The following is a 17,537-nucleotide window of genomic DNA, read 5'->3' as shown; positions in this document are numbered from 1 at the left end:
GGATACCCCGAAACACAAAAATACCGTTTTTATAGCCTTGTATCTACCTCCTGAGTTACACATTTAAATTTTAGTTTGTAATTTTTTAAAAATTATTTTATTCTCTGCTTGTAATTTACTCTGATTTCAATTCTAGAGTTGGAAAGCCTGAAAACAGATGTAGCTGAGAGACACGCACTCACTGGAGTTGGTCCACATAGACCAGTGGTTTCTAAGTCTGTGGCTTAGAGACATTGCTGTCCTTCTACTATCAAGCTGGTGGAACATCTTTAAAGAGTACTAGATAAACCAAATCTGCTTAGAGTTATTCTATTATTTACACCTTCCCTTCTCCTCTTTCATCAAGCTGTTGTTGTCATCTAGAATCCAAACTAAACATGAAGATGAGGTCATGATACTGTCTTCGGCACATGTCTCTCTTGTTTTCTATCCACACCCCTAGATGACAGGACCCTTCTCCAGAGTCAACTCCCCTTAGCATATGACTCAGGAAATAATGCTTCTAACAAAGATTTACTCTCTTCTGCTCTCTTACTCCTAGTGAAAGTCAAATGAATGTAGATGGTTGGGCAGTTTGCCCCTGCTCACTACAACATTTTCAGGGCTAAGGGCCAAGTTATCAGATGCCACATGTATTTCTTGGACAGAACCAGGCAAAGAGATTCCTCCAGCAGTGGCTCTGGCAAATCAATGTGTCAATATGAGGAGATTCCAGATCCATCCAGGAACCCACAAAACAACTCACTTCTGTCACTGTTTTCTTGGGAGGCCTCAAACACACAGAAGGATAAACTCTGTGGCCTCAGGTGTAATTCCTGTACTGGAAATTAATTCTCTAGAGAAGTTACTTCTGGTGCTTGCTATTTTGTGCTTTTGCCTGTCTAGAACAAGGCAATTCCCCAGTGAGCCTGAGCACAGTGTGTCCTTGGTTCTTATTAAAGCACACAGAGACTCAAGCATCCCCATGGACACAGAAACACAGCTGTGGGGCTGCAGGAGTCAGTAGCTGCAGAAGGAGGGGCTGGTACTGAAGATGTCTGTCATTCCTTGGCTACCTACTCAGTCACAGGATTTCCATTGCGTGGCTGAGATGGGATAGCCAATCCCAGAGCAGAACAATATGTGGCTTTGTCAACTCTAACAGAGACATTCCTTACTGGAGCTCTAAAAGGTAGTTAATAGAGGCAAATTTCATGGAAAAACACTATGGAATTGGAACAGGGGGAGAGCAGGGAGGCCTGGGTTCTCTCTGTCTAACAACCTCAAGTTTATACAATTCTTCCAATGTTGTTTTCTATGGTTTTCTTTCTAGCTCTTGAGGGTAATTCTATTTCAAACATTGTCCAGTATTTTCCCAATGCTCTTTCTTCAGTTCTTGAATCTTTCCTACAGAAATCACCAAGGGCACCCCCCCAACACCGCCTACAGAGTTACCCTGAGCTATAAAACACTGCGTGTAATTAGATATGTTTATCCCTTCTCGTCAGTCAGTGCTTCTAAATTCAGTTCATAGCTTCCATGGTTTCCCTGCGCTGAATCTGGATAGGAGTAAAAAGGAATTTGCAAGTTAACTCAAGAAAAGGCAGGCTCAGCTTTTCGGATCAGAAGTTGTCTGGGAAAAAAACAACGCATTAGAGCTACAGTTAATGTGCTCATTTTCTCTCCGGGATACACTTGTGGTGACAAATGGCTCGTGAGCCCCCTTGGTTGAGTTCCAGTTCTCTTCAGAGAAAAGCAGACTATGAGGGAGTTGGGCAGTTTCGAGTGAGCATACCCTCACTTTTCTAAGCCGATTCTTTACAGTGGTTTCTAAGGAGTGCTTCAAAACCCTCAAATCCAGCTGGTGTAAGGCAACAATGCTTCCGTTCACAATTATTAATGATGAATTATTTTAAAATAGTAAAATCTCAAAGTCTTAGCTCTAAGCCTGCTAACAGCAGATTTTATAGACACAGAAGCACAACACTGGAGATTTTACTGTATCCATCACTATGTGCCTCCAGATACTAAAATTCACATGTGAAGACTATAAAACACCAAAACTTAATTAAAATTAAAACTTAATTAAATTAAATTAATTAAAATTAGGCTACAGACTAATTTGGAAATGGAAAGAAAAGGAAATAAGGAGAAAAGATTAAAGCCTTGGCCATATTCTGCATCATTTTTCTAACTTAGAAAAGCAACCCTTCTCCTCTGGCACAATCTATCATCAAACACTCCTTTAAATAGATTACAACTGAAATATCTAAAATGTAAGTAGACTTGTAATCTACAAATGAAAGCAACAATTCATCTATCTAGAGCTTTTAAAATATGCTGTTTTCTAACAGCAGCTAATACGGTTGCAACTTGCAGAGCATGGTGCTGCACACCTTTAGTGCCAGGGCTTAGGAGGCAGAGGCAGGTAGAACTCTGTGTTTGAAGCCAACTAGGTCTACTTGGAGAGTTCCGGGGCAGCCAGGGCTACACAGAGAAATCTGTCTTGAAAAATATACAAAAAAAAAAAAAAGGCCATGCCTAGTTATTACTTTCCATTATGTCTACTTTAATAGTGACTCATCCTGAGAACAAAACAGTATACACGTGGCTTTTACTGCATACGAACTGTCTGTGAAATATGTATTGCATGTCCTTGTTCCCCTGAGCTGATGATGTATCTTCTTCACAGATGCTTTGAGAGCCTCCAACTTTCAGATAAGACAGGGGCTCAGGAAGTCAGTGTTTCCCCCCTGCAAACAGCCTATAAACAACAGAGCAGACATGCAGATAGATCCACCCTGGGAATCCACAGACAAGGAGGTCCACAGCACCATGTCCCACTTGTGCCTTCTAACAGGCAAATAACAGTTACATGCTTTCGGATTAAACAGCTCATGTAGCTGGCATTCCAAGTCCCAGAGTTGTGTTTTTAGATAATTCTCTTGGATAAGCAATTTACTTTCTCAATTATGTGACCCTAGCTTGAGTAGAGTGTCTTCTTACCAAGTTGCTCTAACCACTTGGTAAAGTCAGCTAACATTTGCAAATGTGTACAAGGATGAGACATGCAAAACTACCTTGATTACTAGTTTGTACTAATGCCTGTACATTAATCTCTGTTTTGTTTTTGTATTCCTAACAGCTATCACAATAAGTCCTTAATTTCATCAAAGGTACTCACTTCTAGAGCAAGAACAGCAAACTGCCCCCTTTGTTATCAATGTGGCAGAACAAAAGGTTTTATAGAACCTTTCTCACTTACTGAAAACTCATTTTTGTATATAGTATGATGTGTGTGTGTGTTCAAATGTATGTAAGAGTGCATGGCTGCCTATGTATTTGGAGGCCTCAAGTTAACATTAGTCATCATCCTTAACAGATTTGTTTGTTGTTTGTTTGTTTTGCTTTTAATTGATGGAAGATCTTTACCTGAACCCAGAGTTCACGGACCCCAAACTACTCTAGCCAGTCAGTTCTGCCTCTGTCTTGAAACTGGCAGACTAAGGAGACACCCAATATTGCCTGGATTGTTTACATAGGTTCTGAGAATCTAAACTCTGGTCCTCATTCTTGTATGGAAGTACTTTATCCACTGAGTCCTCTCCTAAGCCAGAAACACCTTTTATACTACCTACAGTCCTAAAATAAAATCAGGTTCTGCCCCTTGGGGGTTGAAAGAAGTAGAACTTAACCTGATGAATTTCAAATTCTAAAATTTAGTTAGGTCTAAGTACTGACACATAAAGTGTTATTAACCAGAGAGATTAATGGAAAGAGCTTAGTTCTGATGTACAGTGAGACATGGAGAAGCAATTGTAGGCAGGAAGGAAGAGCTTGTAATAAAGGACACACACTGAAAAATGCAGAAAGACACATGAAGCGAAGCATGTAGCTTGACTGTCAGAATAAAACAAGTCAGCACTTAAAAACATTCGAGGTACATTTTATTACAATATTCATCATATAAAATAAACTGATGTTACTGGTTGCTTTAGAAAAAAATCAACCAAAAACTTATACATATTAATGTAGAAATGTAGACACTGACACAAATTAACAAGTCCAAAATTAACGACTGTATTATTTCATCAAGTATCAACTAAACACTGAAATATAAAGCATCAGGAGAATTAGCTACAGGACAAGCTCTGAGTCCAGGTTTTCCACTCTCCTTCAAAGATGACTTGATTCCATCTCACCCTCCCCTCCTCCTTTCTCTTTGTATTCCAACGTGACACAGAGAATCTAACTTTCTTTTCCTAATGTATTGACAGATAACCCAAAAGACAACTCAAGAGAGAAAGGTCTCTTACAGGTCACATTTTAAGGGTCCATTCCTTCCTGGCAAAGAGGTCAAAGCAATAGGAGCTTGAAGCAGATGACTTCCGGATGATGGCTTGAAAATTACAGAGCAAAGTTTTTTCTTTTTTTCTACAGTGAGGGATCAAAACCCAAGAAATGGTGACCCCTATTTTTAAGATGGGTCTTTGTACTGGTTTAACCTAATCAAGAAAATACTCCACAGGTGTGCTGAAAAGCTTATCCCCCCCCCCAGCCATGAGTATTTCTACATCTTGTCGAACTGACGGCCAACAGTAGTCATGAAATGTGCTAGAAAAGCACTCTAGCCACATTCCTCACTGTCAGATAAAATAAGACAATAGTATTGTTCAAGGGGATCAAGCACGAAGCTTTATTTCTAACAGCTTTTACTGGTAGGATAATTCTTAAACATCGTAGTACATTTTTTGAAATACTCATGTTTCCAACCTTAAGCCTCTTCCTTTCCCATGTGCATATTTTGCATCTACTTTTTCTCCACAATTTAGGGACCAGTATTTACACATCCTCACATCTACTTTCAATTTTTTAAATTAAAAGATGAATATCCAAACTGTATAAAAATCTTCACTTGCCTGGCACGGGGACTTAAAGCACAAGAATCTCAGAGAATAAGGACACGAGACTACCATCTGAGCCAGAGAGGAATGGCTGGCCCAGCACCAGACTGTGAACTGCTAGGTACCCACGATTATCATCTGGAATCAATAGGAATCTGAAGATGAGACATATTAACCCCTCCCTGGTGGAGGAATGGAGAAAAGAAGGGATCAAGAAGAAGGAATGGGATTTCTTGCTGAGGAGAGGATACCTGCTAAGGCAAGAAACCATGGAGGGTGCGGAAGATCATATGACAACTTGGTGACAGTTCTCAGTAAGGCAATGAGAGGAGCCAGGAAAGCACCACATCCACACCTGCCTGAGACTACCCCGAAGGCAAATCAGAGCACACAGGGATGAAAAATGGGAGCAGGAACTCTGCCGTAGGGACTCGGTTTCCACCCGGAGGGCCCCTGTGTGCAGACCAAACACTCAAGGCATCTGCCATCAGGAACAGCAGAGATCCAGGGACTCAGGCCTAGTGAGATTGCTCTGCGAGTAGCCGGGGCACAGAGAGGACTGGGCCAAGCACATAGAAAGTGTGTGCCCCCCCCCATTGGTCCAGGGGAACAGGAACTCTGCCTTAGGAACTCAGTTACCACATCTGCCACCAAGAAGAGTGGAGATCCAGGGACACAGGCAAGGTACATGGGAGAGACAAGAACCAATCACTGACAACAAGATGGCAAGAGGAAAGCAAAAGAAGGTACCCAATGGAAACCAAAACAATCTGGCAACACCAGAAACCAGCTCTTTCATCACAGCAAACAGCAGAATGCCAAAAACTCCAGAAAAAGAAGACTCAGAACTGAAATCATACCTCAAGATGATGATAGAGATCCATAAACAAGAACAGGAGGGAAAGCATAAAGAAATAGAAGCTTTTAAAGAGGAATCAAGAAAAACACTCAAAGAAATCAAAGAACTAGACGAAAACAGAACCAAAGACAAAAAGGAATTGAAGAAGGAATTTAAAATGGAAATGGAAACAATAAAGAAAACATTAAAAGAGATAACTCTGAAGGTAGAAAGCCTAAAAAAGAAATCAGTAGTCACAGATGCAAGCATCTCCAACAGACTACAAAGATGGAAGAGAGAATCTCAGGGGCCGAAGACAACATGGAAAATGCAGAAAAAACAATCAGAGAAGATGCAAAAGCCAAAAAGCTCCTAACCCAAAATATCCAGGAGATGCAGGACACACTGAGAAGACCAAACCTAAGGATATTAGGGATAGAAGACAGCGAAGAATATCAACTAAGAGGCACAGTAAATATCTTCAACAAAATCGTAGAAGAAAACTTCCCTACCCTTAAGAATGAGATGACCACGAGCATGAAAGAAGCCTTCAGAACTCCAAATAGGTTGGACCAGAAAAGAAATTCCTCCCGACACATAATAGTCAAAACGCCAAGTGCCCAAAGCAAAGAAAGAATACTAAAAGCAGTAAGGGAAAAAGGTCATGTAACATATAAAGTCAGAACAATCAGAATCTCACCCGATTTCTCAACAGAGGCTATGAAAGCTAGATCCTGGACAGACATCATGTAGACCATAAGAAAAATCAAGAATCAGCCCAAGCTGATATACCCAGCAAAACTCTCAATCACCATAGATGGAGAGACCAAGATATTCCAGGACAAAACTAAATTTACACAATATCTGACCACAAATCCAGCACTACAACGAATTATACGTGGAAAACCCAATACAAGGAGGGAAACTACATCCTAGTAAAAAAAAGAAAATACCTAAGCAAGAAAACCAAAAGAAGAAAGACACACAGGCACAACTCTACCTCTAAAAGCAAAAATAGCAGGAAACGGCAACCACTATCCCTTAATATCTCTTAACATAAATAGACTCAATTCACCAATAAAACGACATAGGCTATCAGACTGGATACATAAACAGAATCCAGCATTTCAGACACTATCTCGGAGTAAAAGGCTGGGAAAAAAACTTCCAAGTGAACGGCCCAAGAAGCGAGCTGAAGTGGCCACTCTAATATCAAAAAAAGTAAATCTTCAATGAAAAGTTATCAAAAAAGATAATGAAGGACACTTTTTACTCATTACAGGGAAAATTTGTCAGGAGGAACTCTCAATTCTTCACATAAATGGTCCAAATACAAGAGCACCCATATTCATAAAAGAAACCCTACTAAAGCTCAAAAAATACATTGCACCCCACACAATAATAGTGGGAGATATCAACACCCCACTCTCATCAATGAACAGATCATGGAAACTGAAACTGAACAAGGACGCAGTGAAACTAGCAGAGGTTATGACCCAATTGGAATTAATAGACATCTACAGAACATTTCATACTAAAACAAAAGAATACACCTTCTCAACACCTCAGAGCACCTTCTCCAAAATTGACCATATAATCAGTCAGAGACTAAGCCTCAATAGATATAAGAACATTGAAATACTCCCATGCATCCTATCAGCTCACCATGGTCTAAGGCTGGACTTTAATAACAACAAAGACAACAAAAAGTTATATATACACACATGAGAACTAAACAATGCTCTATTTAACAATACCATGGTTAAAGAAGAAATAAAGAAAGAAATTAAGGATTTTCTAGAATTTAATGAAAATGAAAACACAACATACCCAAACCTATGGGATGCAATGAAAGCAGTACTGAGAGGAAAACTCATAGCTCTGAGTGCTTCCAAAAAGAAACTGTAGAGATCATACACTAGCAACATGACAGCACAGTTGAAAGCTCTAGAACAAAATGAAGCAGATACACCCAAGAGGAGTAGACAGCAAGAAATAATCAAACTCAGGGAAGAAATTGACCAAATATAAATAAAACCATTCAAAGAATCAACAAGACCAAGTGCTGATTCTTTGAGAAAACTAACAAGATTAATAAACCCTTAGCCATACTAACTAGAGGGCAAAGAGAGAGTATCCAAATTAACCAAATCAGAAAGGAAAGTGGAGACATAACAACTGAAACTGAGAAAATTCAAGAAGTCATCAAATCCTACTACAAAAGCTTACACTCAACAAAGCTGAAAAATCTGGATGAAGTGGATGAATTCCTAGACAGATACCAGATACATCACATAACACCTAAAGAAATAGAAGCAGTCATCAAAAGCCTCCAAACCAAAAAAAAAAAAAAAAAAAAAAAAAAAAAAAAAAAAAAAAACCCAGGTCCAGATGGGTTCAGTGCAGAATTCTATCAGACACTTATTGATGACCTAATACCAATACACTCCAGACTATTCTACAAAATAGAGTCAGATGGAACACTACCTAACACATTTTTCGAGGCCACAATAACCCTGGTTACTAAACAACACAAAGACCCTACAAGAAAAGAGGACTTCAGACCGATCTCACTTATGAAAACTGATGCAAAAATACTCAACAAAATCCCTGCAAAACGAATCCAAGAACACATCAAAATGATCATTCACCATGATCAAGTAGGCTTCTTTCCTGGGATGCAGGGATGGTTTAATATATGAAAATCTATCAACGTAATCCACAATATAAAGAAATTCAAAGAAAAAACCACATGGTCATTTCATTAGATGTTGAAAAGTATTTGACAAAATTCAACACCACTTCATGTTAAAACTCTTGGAAAGAACAGGAATCCAAGGCCCATACCTAAATATAATAAAAGCAATATACAGCAAACCAAAAGCCAACGTCAATCTTAACGGTGTGAAACTTGAAGCAATCTCACTAAAATCAGAGACTAGACAAGGCTGCCCACTCTCCCCCTACCTATTCAACATAGTACTGGAAATCCTGGCGGGAGCAATTAGACAGCAAAAGGAAACCAAAAGGATACAAATTGGAAAGGAAGAAGTAAAACATCACTGTTTGCAGATGACATGAGAGTGTACGTAAGTGACCCCAAAAATTCCACCAGAGAACTCCTACAGCTGATAAACAAGTTCAGCAAAGTGGCCGGATATAAAATTAACTCAAACAAATCAGTAGCCTTCCTATATTCAAAGGACAAACATGCGGAGAAAGAAATTAGGGAAAAGATACCCTTCATAATAGTCACAAACAATATGAAATACCTTGGTGTGACTCTAACTAAGCAACTGAAGGACCTGTATGACAAGAACTTCAAATCTCTAAAGAAGAAAATCAAGGAAGATCTCAGAAAACAGAAAGATCTCCCATGCTCATGGATTGGGAGGATCAACTTTGTAAAAATGGCCATCGTACCAAAAGCAATCTACAGATTCAATGCAATACCAATCAAAATTTCAACCCAATTCTTCATAGAGTTGGAAAGAGCAATGTGCAATTTCATCTGGAATAACAACAGATCTAGAATAGCAAAATAAATCCTCAACAACAAGAAAACATCTGCAGGAATCACCATCCCTGACTTCAACCTATATTATAAGGCAACTGTGTTAAAAACTGCATGGTACTGGTACAGAGATAGGCATGTGGATCAATGGAATAGAATAGAAGATCCAAAAATGAGCCCTCACATATATGATCACTTGATTTTTGACAAAGGAGCTGTAACATTCAATGGAAAAAGGACAGTCTCTTCAACAAATGGTGTTGGTCCAACTGGCACTCAGCATGCAGAGAATGAAAATAGACCCTTTCTTATCTCTTTGTACAACACTCAAGTCCAAGTGGATCAAATATCTCCACATTAAACCAGGTACACTGAAACTATTAGAAGAGAAAGTAGAGAAAAACCTTAGAACACATAGGCACAGGAGAAAATTTCCTGAACAGAACACCAATAGCTCCTGCTCTAAGGTCAAATATTGACAAATGGGACTTAATGAAATTGCAAAGTTTCTGTAAGGCTAAAGACACTGTCAAGAAAACAAAATGGCAGCCAACAGAGTGGGGAAAGATCTTTACCAACCCCACATCTGATAGAGGTCTAATATCCAAGGTATACAAAGAACTCAAGAAGTTAGTCACCAGAGAATCAAACAACCCTATTAAAAAATGGGGTACAGAGCTAAACAAAAGGTTCTCAATTGAGGAATATTGAATGGCAGAGAAGCATCTAAGAAAGTGCTTGACATCATTAGCCATCAGGGATATACAAATCAAAACAACCCTGAGATTCCACCTCACACCAGTCAGATTGGCTAAGATCAAACAATCAGATGACAGCAGATGCTGGTGAGGACTTGAAGAGGAACACTTCTCCACTGTTGGTGGGGTTGTAAACTTGGACAACCACTCTGGAAATCAGTCTAGCGGTTCCTCAGAAAACTGGACATAGTACTTAACCTTGAAGACCCAGTTATTCCACTTCTGGGCATATACCCCAGAGAAGCTCCAACATACAACAAAGACACATGCCCTGCAATGTTCATAGCAGCCCTATTTATAATATCCTGAATCTGGAAAGAACCCAGATGTTCTTCAGTAGATGAATGGATACAAAATTGTGGTATATTTACACAATGGAGTACTACTCAGCTATCAGAAACAATGACTTTATGAAATTCTTAAGAAAATGGATGCATCTAGAGAATATCATCCTGAGTGAGATAACCCAGTCACAAAAGAACAGACATAATATGCAGTCACTGATAACTGGATACTAACCCCAGAAAGCTCTGAACACCCCAGAAACAACTTACAGACTATATGAAGTTCAAGAAAAGCAAAGGCCAAAAAAAAAAAAAAAAAGAAAGAAAGAAAAAGAAAAAAAGAAAAAGAAAAATCATTATGCTTAATCTTTACACACCAAGAAAAAAACTTTGACTATTTCCAGGTTACATATTGTTTTACATGTACTTTATTTATGCTCATTCCAACTAGTAAGGTTTTAATGCATACTATCAAACCTTTAAAAAAATCAAGTACTGACAAAAATATATTCATATACTATTATGCAAAAATGCTTTTAAAATCTGTACATTTATCTTTGTTTTTTAAAATATAGTTGTTCAATTTAAAAAAAAGAAAATAATTTGGGGACATTAAATAGACAATCAGTGGTGTCTAAACAGTTGCTCAACATAAAGACCAATGAAGAAGGCAAAAGCAAAGAGAACTGAGAACTGAATTTAGAATGAAGTTTTTTTCCATAGCATGCCTTTTTACTTAGATAACTCATGTACCAAATATAAAAGTCTGATGTGCACTAAAACACAGGAATTGAAAAACATTACCCTAAACTATGCTCTTTGGCATTGGATTGTTTGGATACAAAGACAGTGAGTACCAGAAGACACAACAATTTTCCTTGACTCTCCCTTTCTAACCCAAGTGGAGCAAAAATTTCCTCTCTTTAAAATAACATAAATTTACTGTTATAATACCTATGTCCTTTATTGTTACTAGTAATGATGTTATTAACCTATCCCATGTCAATAAAATTAGAACAATACCTACTGTACACAACAGAATCACATACAAACACACACACACACACACACACACCTCTGTGTAACCACTTGAAGAATTCATATCTGTGTAGCCGTCTTGCAAGTAAAATTGGAAGCATTGATCTTTTTGCTTATAAATCTGTCCTTTGAACCTAAGAGGTTCTGTAACCGAAGTTACTACTCAACCACAAAAGAATAAATATACTTTAATTAAATAGTGAAAGTTCAAAAGAAACCTAAGCCACTAAAATCTCCTTAATTATATACCCACATTCAGTAAACAAGGAGAGAGCAATGAGCAGAACTAAGTCATAACTACAACTTTAAAAAGCTTCAGTTTGAACTCTGTGATAATTACATAGTTAAAAAGCAGCAGCCTTCTGTATAACCAACCCATCCATTCAGTGTAGTCAAGTTATTTGAGTGACAGCTCATCTGCAGAGATAGAGAGCACGTTGCTGGTCCCTGAAGAAGGGGACGGGTAGGAAAGGAAGACAGAAAAGAAATAAAAGAGTCATAGGGAAACGTTTTAGGGCAACAAATATGTTAAATAGCCCCATGCCTCTCTAAGAAAACAAGAGCCTCCTGGGTTGAACAAATCTTCATGCTAGAAAGCCTCAGATGAACTATACCATCGTCTCCAACAGCTACAAAAATGCTTGCTGACATGGCCTGATCCAATCTATACTCAGCAATCTTCATAATAAGCAGTACTGCAATGTTGCACATGTGTACATGTGTCTACACATGTGCCTACACATGTGTCAATGCATACGCACGCCCCTGCATGGTTGCCTATGTGAATGAGTTCTAAGAGCCTGTAAAAACCAGAGGTATACCTTGGGTGTTTTCCTTTATCACCCTTTGTATTGGAGACAAAATGTCACTGGATTTAAGAGTTCATGGACTTGCCCTAGCTAGCTAGGGAAAGGAATCTCCTATCTCCTCCCTCTACCCTTGATTAGATATATGGCCCTATTATTACATTTACATGCATGGTGGGGATCTCCACCTTTGAATCCCATGGTGAAAGCCAATCAGTTCATCAACTGAGCCATCATCTCTCCACCAAGTCCCATGCCATGCATTTCAAAAACTGGTACAAAATGACTACACTCAGTACTCCCAAGAAAACTGTGAACACTGTAGGGAAAGAGAAAGGGGGCCAAGCAACACTCTTCTAAACTCTTCACAAACACACTCTCTCATGCACACACACACACACACAAACTAAGCTACCTTTTCTATTCATATCTACTACCCTTCAAAAGAAATTATGGCAAATACAATTACTTAAGAGGTAATTAATAGAAGAAATGATCGATCACCTACATAATCAAAACTACCAATGGTAAATATTCAACGAACTCATTTATTTGTTAATATGTGTTTGTGTGCTTGCATGCAAGTGTGTGTGTCTGTGTGTGTTTAGTTTATTATACGTGTTTTTCATCTTTGTTACAAATGTTTCCTTTCTCACTTTTCCCTCATGCATTTATTTACAATATCTTAGATCTGGTGATAAAATAGTTTTATAAGAATAAGAACATTAAATAAATAAAGATAATAATTTCTTAAACTCAACAAGTCTAACTACCTAGGGAAAAAAGATAAGAGACAGGAAGAAAAGAAAATGTGGGTCTCCATTTCCTCTGTTATTTCTTTGGGTTTTCTTCACCCACAAGTCCACAGCTGGAAGACTGGCTTTTGCAAATCTCTAAGTCATCAAATGTAATTTCTTTTTTTTTTAAGTTGGATATTTTATTTACTTACATTTCAAATGTTATCCCCTTTCCCAATTTCCCTTCCAGAAAGCCCATCCTCCCTCCCCCTGCTTCTATGAGGGTTCTCCCCCACCCACACACCCTTCAAATGTAATTTCAACATCCAAATGAGAGCTTTTGTCTTCTGATTACATATGATTACTCTTTTGATCTTTTTTTTTTTTCTAAAAGGGAGAAATCTTCAAAGAGGAAAAAGATTATGTCAAGGATTAGGCCACAAAACACACATGGGACACAGTTTCTAAATCAATGAATTGTACTAGGTGTGGTAGTGTGCCCTACGTAACACTAGCATCACCAGAGTGCAGGCAGAGGAGACAGGAGTTCAAGGTCAGCCTCAGTTACATAGTGAATCAGAGGTCAGCTGAGGCTACATTAGACCCTGCCTCAAAAAGCAGAAGTTAATTAATTAAACAAAGTGTGTTGTTTTAATCAAACACAAAACTCATCATGCTTGTATTAATATTTTCTTTTCTTGAATGAATCTGTTTTACTGTTTTTAAGGCTTGGAAATATTTTAAGAAAATTGTGTTTTTATAAAACACTCAAAAGAACTAATGTTCTATCTATTAAAAGGAAAAAAGGTACAAGATATACCCAGTGAACACGTACAGAAAGCAGTAGTCCTTGACCCAGAGATAAAATAGCCTTTCCTCAAATAGCAGTGTCCCTTTCTTAACAAGCATCATGTTGCCACAACAATCCTTAGACTACCCAGCAGCCTCCTCTTTGACCCCTCTCCTTCACCCTGGGCTAGCCTGTTCTGGTTCTCACCAGTTTATGGGCTGGGTTTCTCCAAGAACTTTCTTATAAAAGAAGAAATGCATCTTCTTCCTACAAAGTCATCGGAAATCCAAATCCTTAGTGCCTAAGCATATGGCTACATTTTGAGAGTTTCTTCAAAGAAATAATGAAGGTGAAATGACCAGGCATCCTCTTAGGAAGAAAACAAGTCAACACACAAAAAAGGAAAGAACATGAAACAGTACAGAGAAGTCACCATTGACCATGCAAGGAAACAGTAACCAACCAAATGCCACACCTGTTGAATGCTGCCCCCTGGGAAGTAAGGATGTCACTTCCTGTTATCACAAGGTGTCAAGTCCTTTACTGCATTCACACACACACACACACACACACACACACACAGTGACTATGGAAGCAAACAATGGGTAGCCGCCACAAGAGTTTGGAAGTTCAAGACAGAAAAGCCTGGATTTCGTTGAAGGGACTGCTGGTTAAAAACAAGGACATTTGGATGTCTTTTCTGAGATCACAGACTGAGAAACACTGGGGTAAAACAACTCTGCCTACACATCTATGCTTCCTACTGCTCTTTCCCTTCATCACTGACGAACTTCCCCTTGACCTAAACCTTCATTTCTACTCCAGAAAGCTACAAATTGATACCCCTCTAGTGCTTGCTGCCCATCTCCTTCCCAACCATTTCAGTTACTGGTCTATGCTCTCTTCTTAATGAAGAACACTAACTTACCTTAGGAGCAGCATCAACAGCAAAACTGTTATCACTTCCTCATGTCAAGCAACCTACGCTCCTTTGGCTGCTTTCTTCCGTTCTTTCTTTCTTTCTTTTTCTTTCTTATTTATTTATTTATTTATATGAATCTCAAGACCACATGAAAGGGCTTTCTATTCTCCCATGTCTGTGAAGACATCAAGCTTCCTCCTTTTCTGACCCACCCCCAGCCCTGCCAGTACCTAACCTATGCAACAAGTCTCCAAAGCTTACTATCTAATTACTACCTACTAACTACATTAGCTATTGAGGACACCTGGTTAATTGGCACTGATTTCTCCTGCCCACTTTCTCTCTCCTGGAGCCCCGCTAAAATTATCTAACTAATTACAATATAACAATTTCACAACCCTAGTTTCTCAAATTTCCGTGAATACTGTTCAGGACACAAATCTTAAATGTGAAAGAGAAAAACACCTCTGATGCTTGAAACAATGTAACAATACCCAATGAAATTCTACCTAAGGCCAAATGTCTTACAAACCCATACCCTGGGCAATCTAGGAATCCTGAATTCAATAAGAACTAACTCATCAGTCTCTTCATTCTTGAGTGTAGACCTTTCTCTGGAAGGGTGTTTATTCTACAGTATTTGAAGACATGTCCATTGTAGTATGTCAACTTTGCCTCCAAGTATTTGATGAAATTCAGAGTATGCTGGCCATATTATGAATGTAAAAAGTGGAGCCAATCTGCAACTCAACTCTAGTCAAATCTATGAGGACAGACTTGTAATCCACAGAATAATCTTTCTCTAACTCAGTCAAGTTACCTTCAAAGCAAGTTACTGTTGCTCAGACACTTCTAGAACCCCTAGTCTGACCTCCAGAATGTGTATCCAAGATTTCATTTGTAAACCATTTTGCCTATTTTAGTTAAATGTTGAAAGTGCCAACCAGCACCGCATTAATTTGCATTTCTGAAATTATCTCTAGTAACCTCCAACCTGCAGTGAAGTACGCTACATAGACAGTCTTTACTCTCTCATGGTGTTCCCTATTTAGAAAGCATCTGAAATTCAAAGACACCCCTAGGGGCTCAGTAGATCATTTTCTGTGTGACAGGAATTTGAAGCACCCTAAAAACAAACTTAACTCCCTTGACAGGCCACCACCAGGGTTCTGTCTACAAGAAAGAAAACCAGAAGACACTAGAAGAATCCAAGGGGGAAAAGGGAACTCGTGGAAGACACCCCGCAGACATGCACTGTTATGAATATGTTGGAGGGAAAAAGTCCCATCAAATTTTCTTTTCTCTTTCTTTCTTTCTTTCTTTCTTTCTTTCTTTCTTTCTTTCTTTCTTTCTTTCTTTCTTTCTCCCTCCCTCCCTCCCTCCCTCCCCCCCTCCCTTCCTTCCTTCCTTCCTTTCTTTCTTTCTTTCTTTTTTAACAAATGGGATAAGGAAGATAAATTAAGACAAAGCGTCCCAAATTAGCTTTCCTCAATCCAGGGACACATAATAGACCAGGTGGCACTTATTTCAAACTTTCTATTAGAAGTCCAAATCAAAGGCGTTCAAAGTTCAATTTTATTAGAGTTTCAAAAGCAACTGCTGCTCTGGATTCTATCAGCGCCTAAAACCGTAATATAATGAATTTGACCGTTATAAAATCCCCATCACCTCTGAACAAATTCTACGTGCAAAACCCTCCCAGTATCCCTAGAACCAATTCCTCCCCTCTGTCCCCAGATCACTCATTGTACAAAGGGCATCCTAAAAAGGTTTAAGGTCACACAAAGGTGATGTGGACCGCACAGCTGCCCGACAGCACAGGATGAGGTGCCCTAGGCTCAGTTCTCGGATTCATCCCCTCAGGACACTTTCCCTCTGGCTGGCGAAGTCACGGTCCTCTTATCTGATGCTAGAAGGAAACCCCAGCCTCCGCCTGCTCGCAGGCCTGCGTGTCTGCCGCTTCCTTCCCACAAGCAGAGCAGCCCCCTGGCGCCCTCCCCAGTTGCCACCGCCCCCTCCTCCTAGTCCTCCTTCTCCCCGCCGCCAATGACCCGGGAAGGAACTGCCCAGTCCTGGAGCCCCCCCGGGAGAATAGCAACCCAGAGAGAACCATCGCGCCCCACGGAGCAGGGGCTGCGACACAAAGCGCCTCCCGCACGCTCCCCCACCCCCACCAGGCCCCGGCCCTCCCGCACTCCCCGGGCCCGCGCACAGCAACAGGCGCGCAGGCCGCGGGGAGAGCACGGCGGGGAGCGCGCAGCCCGGGAAACTTCCAGAGTCCCGGGGGCAGGGCTCGGGCGGGGCCGCTTACCGGGCTCCGCGGCCTGGCGGGGACTCCCCGGGTGGGCAGAGCGCGCTCGGCTCCCCTCCGCAGTCCTCACAGCCCTAGGAGCTCGGGGCGGCGCGAACGTTCACGCGTGGCCGGGGACCCGGAGCCCGCGGCCGGCCAGCCTCGCTGCGCGCAGACCAGGTTCCCGGAGGCCGCGGGGCTGCGGGAAGCCGTGACGCCGGCGGGGCGCGCTGACCAATCAGGGGCGCGGCCCAGCCGCCGCCGGGATGGAACGACCGGCGCCCGGGCCTCCAGGCCCGCGTGGGTGACGGACGGCGCGAAGGCGGCGGGGCGTGGGGCAGGCTCCTAAATATGGCTTCCCAAGGAAATGCCTTCTTTTCTAAGCATAGCTTTTCCCTAATATTGCGCGGGAAATACTTGCTCTCCAGTGTTGCTGATATTTTATCAAAAGAAAAAAAGAAAAAAGAAGGAAAGAAAGAAAGAACTGGGCTAAGAAGGCAGTATTTTAAGCTCCCATCCCCTGCACTGGTAGTTTCTAGTTGCACTTCTAGATCCTGGTGAAGACTGCCCTCTGCGCTCTTGGCCTGTTGAGAACTGAGGTGGCCAAAGAAAGTCCTTTTTTTGAGAAGTTTCTTAGCACATCAAGATGCATTCTTAGCCTGGTGAGCCAGTTAAAA

At 40.5% G+C, this 17,537-nt stretch overlaps 1 protein-coding gene across 6 annotated transcripts in view; it reads right to left on the bottom strand.

The window, feature by feature from the left end:
* The window catches only part of MPDZ (multiple PDZ domain crumbs cell polarity complex component), a 136,875-nt gene extending 119,849 nt beyond the window's left edge, over window positions 1-17,026 (bottom strand). For all 6 annotated transcript variants that reach the window (XM_080939985.1, XM_080939987.1, XM_080939989.1 and 3 more), the window contains exon 1: window positions 16,882-17,026. The gene's annotated coding sequence lies outside the window, so the exon portion shown is untranslated. The remainder of the gene's footprint in view (window positions 1-16,881) is intronic.
* Window positions 17,027-17,537: the final 511 nt, after the last annotated feature.

Source organism: Micromys minutus (genome assembly GCF_963924665.1).
Source record: "Micromys minutus genome assembly, chromosome: 28".
Lineage (NCBI taxonomy): Eukaryota > Metazoa > Chordata > Mammalia > Rodentia > Muridae > Micromys > Micromys minutus.
The sequence above is the reverse complement of the archived record's forward strand: the minus strand, read 5'-3'. Positions and strand labels throughout refer to the sequence as shown.